The 15,319-nt window shown below is 49.2% G+C and overlaps 1 pseudogene; it reads right to left on the bottom strand.

Moving 5' to 3' along the window:
• Nucleotides 1-4,146: 4,146 nt before the first annotated feature.
• Nucleotides 4,147-14,393, bottom strand: LOC144095698 (uncharacterized; annotated as a pseudogene).
• Nucleotides 14,394-15,319: the final 926 nt, after the last annotated feature.

The following is a 15,319-nucleotide window of genomic DNA, read 5'->3' on the forward strand; positions in this document are numbered from 1 at the left end:
CCGCCACACCAGGGGCAGATTCCGTCGTATCTATCGGGAAACATGATATGGTATTTGTGTAGGTTTGGGAAGGTGTTCGTCTGTAGTTGTCGCCAGCCCCTCGCCTCTGCCGCCGTTAGCTTCGAGTGTGGTGGGGGATAGACTTGCCTTTGCGTTCGGAGAAGGAGGAGGCGTTCGCCGTACATAGAGGGAAGAGGGGTGACGTCGGGGAGGTTAGTCGCTCGGTTGGTGTATCTCGAGCTAGACTGTCCGCGGCCTCGTTTCCCTCGAGCCCCTCGTGCCCAGGAGCCCAAGTGATTTGGTGCTTGCATGTGGAATTTTTAACATGTGGGGTAGTCAGAATGGGAGCGATGGAGTGTGGAAGTCTGCCAGTGAGGAAGAGCCGACACGCCGACTGGGAGTCTGTAACAATTTTTAGTCCGTTTCGCGTGGTATCGCCGTGCTGGATGGCGAGACCGATTGCGGCCGTTTCTGCTACTGTGGGAGAGCAGTTGCGTAGAGAGGCACTGGCGATTTCCTTGAAGTTGGCGTCCAAAACTACCGCCACCGCGTTCGTGGAATTGGAGTACATGGCTGCGTCGAGGTATACAGCATTTCGTGCTTGTCGGTGTGTGCGGCGCAGGTAGTCCACTCGCGCCTTTCGTCGTCCCTTTTGTGAGTCCGAGTGAAAACTGGCGGTATACCAATCGCGGAGACATTTTGTTATAGGAAGTCTCCCTGACTGCCGCGCTTTGGGGCCTCCTACTGTGCAATTTTACCAATTTCTCTAACACATTTTAGTCAATGAAAACCTAAAAACCTAAAGAAAACGTGATCAAGACACCTCTTAAGTTTATATTCCTCGCAGCTTATTTATATGCAAGCTAACAACATTTTTTCAAACATCAATAAACAAATGCAAAAGAAAAAGGTTTGAATTTTTCTGGGCTCTCTTATACAGATAACAGCAGTAACACATACCAGGTGTTACAGAGAAGACTAAGTCATCATCAAAATTAAGCTTTCTCGGATTAGCTCAGCTAACAAAGCGAAAGTCGTCGGCGTTCATTGGTGTTGGCGTTGACAACTTTCTTGGTGATTTTGTGGAAAGGAAGGGCGCATATAACTGGCCACCTGTGTAAGTGGGCGCCTCAATAGCGCTTTGAGGTACGTGATGGTGGTGAGAGAAAGATGTGGGATGCATGCATTAGCGTTGACAACGTTGTGGCAGACACGCGGCACTGCAGCAATAGGCCGCAGCCTGACCAACCTCTCGCGATCAGCCATTAATTCAAATGCCACCTGCCAGGGTGGCAGGTTGGGCGCACTGCTCATCCAGTGTGCGGAACGCACTCAACGCTACAGACGCTAAGCCGCGTCTGCTTGCAGGATACATCACAGCTCTCGCTCTCTAACAAGGTTCGGCAGTAGTTGAGCAACAGCTAATATTTTTTTATCCAGCTGATACTCGGCTAGATAACGTGGTCAGGCAGCAGCCGCTGCACGGCTGTGGAGCCCCTGCGCAGAGACGGCGAAGACTAGGCTTGGCGGCGCGGCGAAGTCACTTGCTGGGTTGCTATGGCAGCGGCGCAGCAAGGACGTTCAAGATCAAACGTGAGGTGACGGCGAAATCGCTCCGATGAAAGCAGGAAAAGCTTTCGCTTTTAAAATATGGATTTTGCGGCATAGTATACCAGTGCCCGCAAACTGTAGCTAACCGGTAGTTGCCCAGTAGTTAACAGGCAGTAAACCGGGAGGAAGCTGGTTTACTAATTCTGATATTAACTCTTAACTATTAGGCGCCTAGTTGCAGTTAGAGGTAGGTTACTAATATCCGTATCAGTTTTTAGAATTTCGAAAACGCGATTACCCTCATCGCAGTGGCTCGACAAAATTTGGCTACATCATGCGATGGCTCAGTGGTTAAGGTGCTCATCTCCTGAGCCGGAGTACCCGGGTTGGCACTCAACCGCAGCGGCTGCGCTTCTATAGAGGCGAAACGCAAAAGGCACCCATGCGCTGTGCAATATCACTGCACTTTGAAGATACCTAGTTGGTCGAAATTATTCTGGAGCCCTCCACAACGGCACCTATTTGTTCCTTTCTTCTTTAACTCCCTCCTTCATCTCTTCCCTTACAGTGCAATTCGGGTGCCCGCCGAGATAGGCGGGACAGTTACTGTGTCATTTCCTCTCCTCAAAAGCCAATTTTCAAGAACCAGTTAGCGCCAAAATACATGCGCTTTCGAAAGCATGCAAGCAAAGAAACCTTTCCAGTGCGCGTAACTAGTCGAAACAGCCAAATTTTGTCGATCCATATGGCCAAAGGTAACCATGTTTTGGAAATTCTAAAAACTTATATGGCTATTACTAACTACCGGCTACAAATCTAAAATTACGACTAAGCGCCTAACTGCAATTGTTAAAAGTTAATTATTAAAATCTAGTTAACCAGCTGAATAGTTAAAACGATTCACCGGAAACAATTCACACTGGTAATACTGTGCCGTAAAAGCCATATTTTAAAGCCAAAAACGCATATTTTTGAAACGTCTTCCAGGTAACACCTGGTATTCAGAGTCGCTCAGCTAATGCTAAGGAAAGCTTGAAGAAACAAATGCGCGCGCTGCAAATATTCTGCACTTGCAAGGTTTAGGTTGTCATCTGTTCTATCCAAACATATTGTTGTGCGCTTATTTTTATTCCTCGAGATGGGAAAGCGAACCAGCTGCAGGTTTTTTTTTTATGTGTCAAATCTTGCCGCTTCACTCCTCTGTCAGTAGGTATGCTATACCGTTTTACATCGCCCACGAGCGATTCCTCTTTAATTCGCTCGCCTTGCATGCTTTGCATCATGTCTACTTGTGAATGACAACGTATCCGGTAACACTGGCATGTGTACATTAGTAAATAAAGTCCTCACTTGGTCTACATTTATGTTGAAAATGTTGAGCTAAAGTTATGAATAACAAGAGAGATAGCGCTACTTGTTAATTACGTACTTCAGAAATATTATGTCCAGCAGAAGGCGCCTGCTGTATTTCTGCATTATTCGGACCTTTGCATGTTATCTCGTTAAGCGTCGCTAAATTATCTGCAGTGCCTTGCATATCCTTTGTAATAAAAATACATTTGCTCCGACGTCTCCCTGTACTGCTTTTTTCTGACCAAATGTTGTAATTTTACCTAATAAAATATGAGAGCACTACGTAAACCGCAATTAGCACCATGTAAGCAAGGGCCTTAAGCTGTTTGCATGCTATAAACATGAACGACCGGTCGTTGTGTACATTTTTTATGGTCGTTGTTTTATGAGGGTTTAACGCCCCAAACCGACTCAGGCTATGAGAGACGCCGTAGTGAAGGGCTTGGGAAATTTCGACCACCTGGGGTTCTTTAACATGCATCGACAACGCATAGTACACGGGGCTCTCGAATTTCACCTGCATCGAAATTCGACCGCCGAGGCCGGGATCGAACCCGCATCTTTCGGGCCAGCAGCCGAGCGCCATAACCACTCAGCCACCGCGGCGGCGTGTCACGTGTCGCATGTGCAATGTTGAATGCAGGGGTGCAACAGCTGAAATAGGATTTGTAGCAATTTTTGGAGCAGAAAAATCTTAGTTTTGGAGCAGTAAAATCCATATTTGGAGCAACTTACGGGAAAAATATTCGGCATTTTGGAGCTAATATTCATAACTTGGAGCAATTTCACGGGAAAGAAGCCTTACTTCCTGTACAAAAATAAGATCTGAACATCGGACTATATACATGTGAGCCATAAAATCTAGTTGGTTTATTTTTTAAGGCTGTCTCACTTCAATTATGCTTTAGCTTCATTGGGCAAGGATCTGCAAATCATTTACAAATGAACGCTTGAGAAACCCATAAGGTAGGGATCTATGCACAAACCTGTAAAAAAGGTTAATCCGTAGGTACACTATACAAGACCAAGCAAAGGAACATACAAGAAATAGTTTACATCAACACTAAAAAAAATTTATTGCAGTTCTAATCACATGTAGACAGGAATATCGATTAGAACACATCACGACTAGCACCAACACCAAATAGACAAGAATGTCCACATCATGACTAGGTGCAAGGCAAGCAAAGCCGCTCCTGCACTATTACAATATACATGTCTAGTGTAGATGTTGTTTGCATGTCAATGCCTCGCCTTTTTTAACATTTGCTTTTCCAGTTCCTTGAGGTCTTTAAGGGCTTGCTCAAGGTTTCCATTCCCTGTAGTCAACAGCAAGCGACCACTTTCAACCTTGTCCATGTCTTTCTCTTTGATGCCGAAGTTTATCATCTCTTCAGCCCTAGTGAGCAACACCTTGCTGGCTTGCACCTGGCCTTCCAATGCTTTCTTCTTTGCTTCAAGAGTACACTGGTTTGAAACAGCCTCCTCTGCTGCCCGCTTGCTTGTGCTTCAGCGCTCATCCTCAGAGCATACTTCGCTCGTGACTGCCTCACACATCTCAAAAGGTCAGAGCTGAGGGGCACCTTACTTGCATCACCATCATAGCGCTGAAGATAACTTTTAATGTGGCGCATTCTGTTAACACTAGCGATGTTCAGAGAGCTCCGTCCATCTAAAAGGTGCTTATTTTCACTGAAGCCTCGTTCTAGGTCAGCATTTCCGTGCGGCAGAGAAAGAACTGCTTTTACAAGTTTCGAAAGCATGGGATACTTTGTTTCACCTCTTATTGTCTTCATGCAAAATATTTTTGCCCAGTAGACGTCCAGCCTTCCTTCCAGGGTGCCTTTGCTCTGATCGCACTTCAGCATGAGCCATTCATCAACGAGAGATGACACCTGACCATCACCCAAAACCTGAGGAAGTTGCCCCACAATGTAGCGTAAGGACCGCACTTCCTGCTCAGCATTCTCGTATTGTAAACCCAGGAACCTTGCATGCATGACCACTTTATTTGTGAGGGGGAGCTTCTGAAGCAATGCTTTCGAACAAGCAAGGTAAAATGCCCGAGCTCCGAGGCGGAACCTTTTTTTCTCCGAAGGGTCCCAGCCTTCCATAGCTTTTTCTGTGTCCACGCCAACTTCCGGTCGTGCCTTCCAAAAGGCAGCATCATCCAGGTTAAGCTTGGTTAACTCCTCTGCACTCTTGCTACAAAATATTTCGCTTCTTAAAAACCGACTCAAAACTCGTCGCACTAATCCTAGAATTTCTTCATCAAGGACATGCAGAAGTGGCTCCCGCCTTTGGAAGAGTTTCAGGAACCCGGTGAACAGCTCTGCAGCATTCCTCAGAAACAGTACCTTTGCATAAAGGTCCTTGCTGCCAAAAGCTGCAGCAAGTCTGCTGTGGTGGGTCTGCACACCTGGTCGCAGTCTACCACAGTTCCCCCCAAAAAAGTCCTGCAAGGCAGTGAATTGTTCTTCCACGCGGACTAGAGAATCTTGCAATGTCAGCCAGCGATTAGAGACGTGTCGGAGGAAGACATGAGGCTCTATCCCCAAAATCTCTTGATGTTCTTTCAGGCCCTCGGCACACACAGGATGCTTAAAATAATAATAAACATCCCTGACAAGTTCTTCAACATCAGAACAAAATGCATCTAAGCCCTTCGAAAATGCATTGTGCACTTTGTGCAAAGTGCACTCCCCAACATCAACAAGATTTGGGTTTATCTTTTGTTTCAGCTTAGATTTCACGCTCTTCATGACATTAGGGCCATCACTGAAAAAGCAAAGAAACCCTTGTTTTGGCAACTCAGTTAGGGCATCCTCTATGCACCCTACAATTATATCCCCAGTGGCACGACCGAGGTTAAAAGAGTTCAAGTGCTCGACAACAACTTGCTTTGCACTTTCGGAGAAATATCTAACCAGCAAATCCAACTGCTGCACACGCTGTTCAGGTTTTGGAGTTTCGTCAATCATTAACGAAAAAAAAACTTTTGGCCGACACAACTCTGTCAAAAGCTTTGATTTGAAGTCAGGCCCCAGACCATCTGAGATGACATAAGAAAGTTTTGCCCTTCCACAGGTAAAACTCTTGGCCACATCACTGTCGGGAAACATCCTTTTATAGATGTGTGTTGCTGTGTCACCCCATGAGTAGGGAATGCCTTTTGAAACAACAGACATTGCAAATATGGTTTCAGCCTCACAAACTTGGTCTTGCAACGAGGAACGAGGCCTCCCCTGTGAAAAATCTATCGTGGCTTGCACGGTCTTGGGCGCCAGTAGCACACCACTAGAATCTCTATGCTTTGCCGCTACCTCCACATGCTTCATGTTTGCATGGCCCCTGACAGCAGCAGTACCATGCTGAGCACAGCAAATTGTCACATTGCACAAGATACAAAAAGCATCTGTGTCCTTGATGCCTGCCCTGCACCAACCACTGATCACATCATTGTTGCAGTCCACTTCATTCAGCACCGAGGCATTGAATTTCGTGCACCGCCCTGTGAAGAAAAAAAGTTCATTTTATAAAAAGCAGTATGTTCACTACTATTACCAGCAAACAACAAACTACAGTCGGGAACTGATTTTTTTCGGCCTCCGGAGGAACGAAAAAAGTACAAATAATCGGGCATTTAGAAATAAAATTTATCCACTGCAATATTCATAGTAAGCCTCCTTATTCCTCCACCTGAAATCCATAGAAAATATAGGGTGCGGAACATGCATTTAAAAAAATAGCAAAAGCTAAAAAATATGTATTTTTCAACAAGGCGTGGCTTAAGAACCTTAACCACAGGATGTTATCTTGCTCATAAGCACCATAACGTAATGTTTTTTACTGGACACAAAATCCGCTGCATGCATCGCATAAGTGCGGCACCAGAACAGCCTCATTCAAATCTGACTGCGATCAGCCTGTGACCAAAAACGAACGCAGTACGACACACAAAAAAAACCCAATAAGCTGGGGATCCAAGGGATGGAGGTTCGATTCCCTGGTATACAAGGTTTATTAATCTATTTTTTAAATATCGATTCAATATGGTGATTGGGCATCCGGTCTCGACCAATCAGAGCCGCCGCAAAAGCGGGACAGATTTTGTTCACAACGATGAGGCATTAAACCTTAAAAAGTAAAAGGCCAAAGCCGCGTGACAGAAAGGCATCCGAATTACAACTTACAATCTAGGAAGGGAACGTACACTGAAAAAAAAAATCAGCGGGCAAAATTAGATGGGGGCAAATGCTGAAACCAGATAAGTAGGGGAATTGTAAGCAAACAAAACTGGCGAGTTCCGTCTTCGGCACGTGGTTTACGCTTTCTAGGTGCGGGCGATGACTCGGGATATTAGGTGTAAGTAGATGTTGCCGAAAACCTTTGAAATGTTTTTTTTTTCAATAGCCGCCGGCATGCGACATTATACTGTGACTGTAGTGCAATGACTGATCTTGTGAACACTTCCTTTGTAGCACGAGATGAGAGCTTAGTCTGGAATGACGACTGCAGGCAAGCACAACTGCTTCTGCATTATTCCGGACTTTACCAGTATGCCTTGGCTGAGTTTTCTCGATGTTCCTGAGCTAACTTTAAATAGACCACTTCCGAATGCAAAGGGCCTTCATAGTTCGACGAGCCCGACTGCTGCTATCGGCACCCCCGTGTTGCTTTTTGAGTGCACGCGCAAGGCGCGACTGATTCACCTCCTATCTTACGATGTGAATGTGATCAACGAGAAAACGTACTGATTTCGCGGTGCATGGATGGCGCAACAGAATACCGGCAACTTCGAGCAGCAGCACAAAAAGTCGTGCAACACAATGTGACACCTTCATTAAAAGGTTGTGGCGCATTAAACACAACCATACTAGTAAAATACAACCGCGAATTCATGCCCGTCTGCTCTGCCGCTTCATCTGAAGCCTGGCAAACGATGACATCGTTGATTTTGGCAGCATATCGCCCCCACCCCAAATAGACGGCGTTAATATTTGCAGCACCTCTCTCATTGATCTCCATCTAACACACATCGAACGAATCAAGTTTGAATGCACTCACCTTTACTCATGATGAACGACAACCGCGAATTCATGCCCGTCTGCTCTGCTGCTTCATCTGAAGCCTGGCAAACGATGACATCGTTGATTTTGGCAGCATATCGCCCCCACCCCAAATAGACGGCGTTAATATTTGCAGCACCTCTCTCATTGATCTGCATCTAACAAACATCGAACGAATCAAGTTTGAATGCACTCACCTTGCCTTGTCAGACGGGAGGGGAGGACGACGCTATAAGTGCCGCCTCCCAGTGAGAATACAGATCTCAACCAACCATCATCATTCAGGCGCAGCCCCAGGCAAGGCCCCCCACACCACATGGGTGAGGGCGGTTTTGTTTTGGGGCTGCAGGCGGTTTCCCTGCCAAGGGGCTCTAGCAAGTGAGGGCGATGCCATCGCGAGGGCGAGACAGTACACTTGCGCTGCACTCATACCTCATCGGCGGATCGACTCCCATTGCGAGCTGGTCTCCTAATACTTGATGCTTATCTTCTCTCCGCATTCTTCAAAGATGATCATCGGTCGCCATTCCTCGCAAAACTTCTTCCGTCCCAAGTGTCTTCTTTCGCGCTGGAGGTGGAACCACAGCTCCTTCCTTATCTTGTTCTTCACCTCCATCAGGTCAGGGATGCGTCCGCTGTAAGCCGCGTGGCATCGGGCCACCCAAACTTGATAACTAATCTCCGCGAGCGCCAGCGCGAACTGGTTTCGTGCCTCGCTGGGCATCGGGTTAAGTATCGGATGGTTTGAAACGGGATGCCCGGGAGGCCGAACAGATCGCGGAGACGCTCGAGAAGCGCTGCTGGTATTGCACAATCCTGACAGATATGCGTTGATGTCTCCGCAGTTCCACAGAAAGGGCACGTATCCACAAGTCCGGAGCTTCGCGAAACAAAGGTGCGGCGTTTGATTGGCAGGATTCCCCGCACGAATCGCCACATGAATGAAGCGCGGCGCGCGTCCAAGAAGTGCGCCGTCAGGTACTTCCACGTCGGCTTTTCGGCTGTCATTAACTCCCGATGAAGATGTGGCAGGAGCGCAGGGGTCAGGAGGCTCAACATAGTCATGAGGGCAATCTCGCGTGGGGGCTCGGTGAAAGTCGCTCTGATGAGGTTCATGTCCGCGGCCGCGGCGCTGTAAAATGCGAGCGGCGTCCCCGCGCGGGGAGCGGTGTGCGGCAGCGGTTGCTGCGTGAAGGCACTTAGCCGTGTTGACAAAAAGAACGATGTTAGTGTTCGCGTCAGCGGCATATCACACTCAACCGCGCGGAGCGTCCACTGCACATGCAGCGCTCTGGCTAGGGCATCTAGGTCCGGAATTCCAAGTCCTCCTTTTAGTCTAGGCTGCTTGACTACCACGCGCCTGATCTTGTCTGGTGCGCCTTGCCAAAGGAATCTGTAAATTGACTTTTCTACTCTCTTTTTCATGCTTGCAGGAATTTCTAGGATACTGGCGCTGAAGCTAATGATGGCGATCAACAGGGTCCTAATGATGGTAGCTTGTGCTGTGATGGGGCACCGCAGTCGTCCGAGGTCAGCTGTTTTCGTTTCTACTTTTTCCGCTACATGTTCCCAGTTACGCGCCGAAGGCTCCTCTCTGTTAAAGTAAAAGCCCAACATACGCGTCTCGCTAACCGAAGGTACCTCAGCTATTTCTGGAGGTCTAACATCGCGTAGCGGCATGACAGCACTTTTGTGCTTGTTAAGCCGCGCCCCGCTTGCCTCGCAATACTGCTCGGTTATTTCTAGTGCGCGCGCTGCTGATGCTACGTCCGGTACGACGATGGTGATGTCGTCCGCGTATCCGAACACAGGTACAGCAGGGGGGCCCACCGGCAGGACAGTACGTTTAACGCGCGTGTCGGCTGCTAGACGCTGTAGAAGAGGTTCAATGGCGATGACATACAGAAGCGGTGAGAGCGGGCAGCCTTGTCTAACACCCCGCGCTACAGGGAACCATCCAGAGATGCGTCCCTGGACGATCACTGCCGCGCGTGGTGCTGCATAGAGAATTCGAACCATATTTATGAAGCTTTCTCCTATGCGTGCGTGTTCTAGCTGCTTAATTAAGTAGCTATGGTCAAGGCGGTCAAACGCTTTCTCCTGATCGAGGGAGAGCAATAGCCCTCCCAGATCACGAGACCTTAACCACGTCAACAAGTCTTTTAACGCCAGTCCGTGCAGCTCTACCGAACGTCCTGGGACACAGCAAGCTTGCTGTGGCCCGACGATGGTAGAGAGAGCTGGCGTTAGCCGCAAGGAGAGACACTTGGCTAGCAGCTTATAATCGCTATTCAACAATGTTATAGGCCGCCATGCTCTCAAATCGGTAGACTTGCTGCTACCCTTGCACAGCAAGGTGATCAGCCCTTCGTTCATGCTCTCGGTAAGCGCGCCCTGCTCCAACAGCGTATTGAAGAGGTTGGTCAAAGGGCGCTTCAGGAGAGGCCAGAACTTCTTGTAGAAGGCTGGCGGGAGTCCGTCAGTACCCGGGCTACGGTTCGGTTTCATTAACTGGAGCGCCGCGTAAAGCTCGTCCTCGGATACCCAAGTCGCGTCTACTTCGGGCTCGTCGCGCGGACCTTTCAGAGGGAACTCATCCGGAGCACAAGGCGCGGCTGTGTACAAATCCTCGTAAAAGTTCCGCGCGTAGTTAAGCACCCCGTCTGCGCTGGTTGTTAAAACGCCTGTGACAGGGTCCTCTATCGCGATGAGCGTGTCGCTCTTCGTGGCGAGTCGGCGGCGCAACAAATGCCTAGCACACCACGCTTCGCACTCCCATCGTTCGGCGCGCGCAGTTGCGCGAAGCCGGTCCCAGCGGCGGTTGAGCAGGTGATGTAATTCCCCGCGCAGCGCTGTCAGGGATGGGGCTATGCTCGGTCCCTGAGAGAGGGGGGCGGACAGCGCGATAATGCTATCGGTCACTATTCTAATCTCCTCTCGCTCTTTCCGCGCAAGCTTTTCCCCCCATTCTTTAAAAATTTCCTTGACGCGTTGTTTCATCTCATCCCAAGATCGCGCTGTCATGGATGGGGTGACGTGCTGTTTTATCACACGCGCGACATCTTGGGCTACGCTCTCGTCATCGAGGAGCCTGACATTCAGTCTCCAGCATCCCTTGGCGCGCGGTGCAATGTCTGGGGCACACAGACGGGTGATCAGCAATCTGTGGTCGCTTAGGGCGGTTGGAAAGACCCATGCTGACTGGAGGCTGCTCGAAAGACTCGGCGAGACATACACCCTGTCGATTCTACTCTGGCTGCCGCGGCCCGCCCAGGTCATTCCCGCGCGGCCCGGCTGTAGCACGCGCCAGCAGTCCGTCAGGTCCAACTCGTCCACGAGAGCACGCAGTGCCCGTGTGCTAGTTTGCTCGCGATAGGGACGTAGTGTCGTGCCGCGATGGGATCGCCTATCGTCTGGGTACAGTACACAATTGAAATCGCCAAGGAGAATGACGCGCGCCGGGCCCACCAGCTTATCGTCTAACCCCTCGAAGAACTTATGCTGTTCGCCGTGGCGGCAAGGTGCGTAAATGCTTAGCACGCGCATGCCGTTGTTTAAATCCACGGAAATGATACGGCCTTCAGTGTCCCGATCATGACGCAGCACCTTGAGTCCGATGTCGCGAAGGAAAATTAACGCGACGCCCCCCGAACCCCTCCTGCCAAAACTCCAGTACGATTTCGTGCCGAACGACGCGTCAAAGGTAGCAATTTGCTCCTGCCTATGGACACAAGTCTCTTGTAATGCTAACACGTCGATGCGCTTGCTTCGCGCCACGTGCACGACCTCGGCTTGTTTAGCTGCCCTTGCCAGGCCCCTACAGTTGAGCGTGCCTAGCACAAGGGAGAATGCCATGTTGGCGAAGCGCGGGCGGAGGGGGAACGGGGGGGAGAATAGGGTCTATTGTTCGGCTGACTTGGGGGGAATTCCCTCCGGGTCCGCAGCAGGCGAGCTGGGAGGGGAGTCGGGTGTTGAGTCATAACTATTGTCTGAAATCACCTCGCAGTCACATGTCTGCCCCCCACAATATTGACAGGGTTTAGCCTTGTGAGTGTCTTCCTCGCTCTCAGACTCGCTCTCCCCGGAGCTAGAAAGGGGAGGCGGGTTCTTAAGGAATGCGCGCTTGGTTAAGGGCCCCCCTTCTGAAGAATTACTGCTTGCAGGTGCTACGGGGCTGGTCTTCTTTTTTCCGCGGGGGCTGCGCTTCCTCTTCGGCCGGTCGCACGCGGCGTCCATCTTTTCTTCCACCTTGTTATCTTCCACGTGGTTGTCTTGCTCTGTCTCTTGGGTAGCCGGAACATCGTCAACTGGACCTGCAGCTTCGGCTGAGGTCTCCAGAGACGCGGATGCGACTTCTTCCACTGCTGTTACTGGTTCCTCGGACTTCTCTTCGGTTGCCTCGGTGGTGGTTGCTGCCTGGCTCACGGCGGGCTTGGGCTGCTCCCATACCACTGGTGGCTGCTCGTTCTCTTCCTCCTCGCCTACGATGGACGCAAAAGTGCGCTTCTTGCAGGCCCGCACGTCGTGATCTTCGCCGCACTTGGGGCACGCGGCCTCGGATGTCTCGTGCCCGTAGGCACCGCACCTAACGCACTGCGGGGTCTCGCAATTAGCCCCCATGTGGCCCTGAGCGCCACACTTCCGGCAGACGCGAACGACGCCCTCGTACTCGCACTGCACGGTGGCGTCGATCACGTCCAGGAAGTTCGGAACCGCCCTCTTCATTTCAATCTTGACGCGTCTAATCCCTGTGGTGACCGTCGGAAACCCGGTCACGCTCTCGCGTGTCACGCTAACCATCTTCCCAAACTGCTCCAGCGCGCTAGTTAGCTCTACGTCATGGTGCTCCGCGGAATATCCGAAGACACGCACCATCTTCGCTCGGGTGCCTCTGTACTCGAAGGTCACGGAAGTGCCCTTCACCTCGACCACGGGGTCTTGCAGGAACCTCTCTACTGCCGCGCGCGTCTTAAGAAAGACTTCGTACTTCCCACCGGTAAAGTCCTGCACGCCGCCTAGCTCATTCTTAGAGAAACGCTTAACTAAAATCTTAGTAAGCTCAACCGTAGTAGTGCCGTGCGGCACTCTACCAAAAAAGGTAAAGGGCTTAAGCCTTTTCGCGGCCGCCATCGCGGCTTTACTCATGATGAACGCCTATCGACACTGTAGCGGTGCGACCAGCTGGGGAAACCAATCCGAGGTAAGTGTCCAAGACCGTCCCTCGGCGTCGACAAGCCGCCGCACACACAAGCTACGGTTGCTACGGTACTCACCAACTTGCGCTCACCGTGCACGTGTTTTCTTTCTTTTCATGCATAGTTTCAAGCCATCAAGCCTCTAGCTGGATTGGATTGGCCACCGGCACTACATGTTGCCAACGCAGCTCCGATCTTTCGCCAAATCTAGCAAGACTACAATCTTTCGCGTCTAATCTGGCATTTTGGTGCAGCATGGCGCAATTTTAACAAATTTCACACTCTTGGCGCAGCTGTATCAAAATGGCGCAATTGGCGCAACTGTTGCACCCCTGTGAATGCTAACTGTGATGGGTGGGAATTCTATGTAGTAGTAGTAGCGGTGATTTTATCCAAATAATAAAAAGAAAAGAAGGGAAAGATTTTTCCTGCTGCGAGCACCTGAGCTGGGGCAGCGCAAATAAAGGGATATCAGGCAGATTAGAGAAATGAAATAACTATAGCCATAAACTATAGGAGGGAGAGTGGTCAGGAACTATGTACAAGTATTATCTTTACAAATTCGCAGTTATATGTCAGAAAAAAAACGAAGAAATTTTGAGGACACTGAAGACTGCTTGTGAAATCATGGAATGCGAAAGAATTAATGTTTAATCGTGGCCCTCGTGGATAGCTCCAAACGAAGACGCGTCCTTTTTTTTTTCTTGTTCCCAGATCATTACCCGCCGCGGTGGCTCAGTGGTTAGGGCACTCGACTACTGAGCCGGAGTTCCCGGGTTCGAACCCGACCGCGGCGGCTGCGTTTTTATGGAGGAAAAACGCTAAGGCGCCCGTGTGCTGTGCGATGTCAGCGCACGTTAAAGATCCCCAGGTGGTCGAAATTATTCCGGAGCCCTCCACTACGGCACCTCTTTCTTCCTTTCTTCTTTCACTCCCCCCTTTATCTCTTCCCTTACGGCGCGGTTCAGGTGTCTGCCGATATGCGAGACAGATACTGCGCCATTTCCTTTCGCCAAAACACCAAAGCGTGCTTGTGGCCTCGAGCGCGTTTGGTTCGCAACCTAGTGGTTGTGTCGAATTCTGCCTAAGCCTCTTATCTTCTTTAATCGAAACGATGACTCCACACTGAATTTCCGTGACAATCCTTCCACACAAACCAAACCCACGAAACACAGAAAGTGCTTGTAGAAATCTATAAGTCATCTACACCAAGACGTTTTGACATCTGCAAGAAGCATAACCAAGCTTTTATAAAGCCATCCGATGTCTTGAAGACCTCCTGTAGCCTAGGCGAATGCAACGCTATCTGTCGACTAGAAGAGGTTTACTGTGACATCTTGTTGACTTCTAAGCAAGACCATTTTTAACTATCAAGAAGTTTTTGTGCCCTTTTATAGCTGTGCTGATATAATCCTAAAACATCTTGTAAACATCTATGCGATGTACTTTTTAGCTGTGTAGAAGTGTTTTAGCCCTTTTGTAGTTTCGGCGATATGATACTAGTATTCATGTAAAGAGTCGCATGACGAAATTTTGCTTACCAAAGTGTGGAAGAAACAGGTGTTTTTCTGTCTCATGCTCCAGCTGCCTGGCACCGAGATTTCTGCTCAAAGCCGACACATGGCTTGGCTGCAGAAACAGGGTGAATATGCCAGGCAACAGGGGCAAGAGACAGCACAGCAGCATATATTCTCACACTCTCATCTAATACAGAAAATTTTTCCAATACTACAGCACATATTTTCCTTTCACCCGAGTTCTTACAAATTACAAAACATATCTCACAACAACTGTTCATGAGACACCATATTCTCTGCTGTAAGAATAAGTGCTTTATGCAAGTAAATTGCGCTCTTGCAATGCTGCTGTAGGATCAAAAGCTTGGCAGGGTGAATTACATTTTATAACTGTCTAGTCATGACAGAACTCTAATGAAAGTCAACGCAAACAGCATAAAACAAGGCAGCTTATTTTCAGTGTATAAATATTACTGGTACAAGTGTAGAAAAACAAGTAGCCTTTGTTAAGGACTCAAAACTTTTTATTCTCAGTGAAATGCTCTTATACTTCTATGCAAAAACATCAACTAACGACTTGAGAAAGAACTCCAATTCAACAGCTATAAAATATGCGGACTTCTGTTTAGTAGGC

This window comes from Amblyomma americanum, chromosome 6, assembly GCF_052857255.1.
Source record: "Amblyomma americanum isolate KBUSLIRL-KWMA chromosome 6, ASM5285725v1, whole genome shotgun sequence".
In the NCBI taxonomy this organism is placed as follows: domain Eukaryota; kingdom Metazoa; phylum Arthropoda; class Arachnida; order Ixodida; family Ixodidae; genus Amblyomma; species Amblyomma americanum.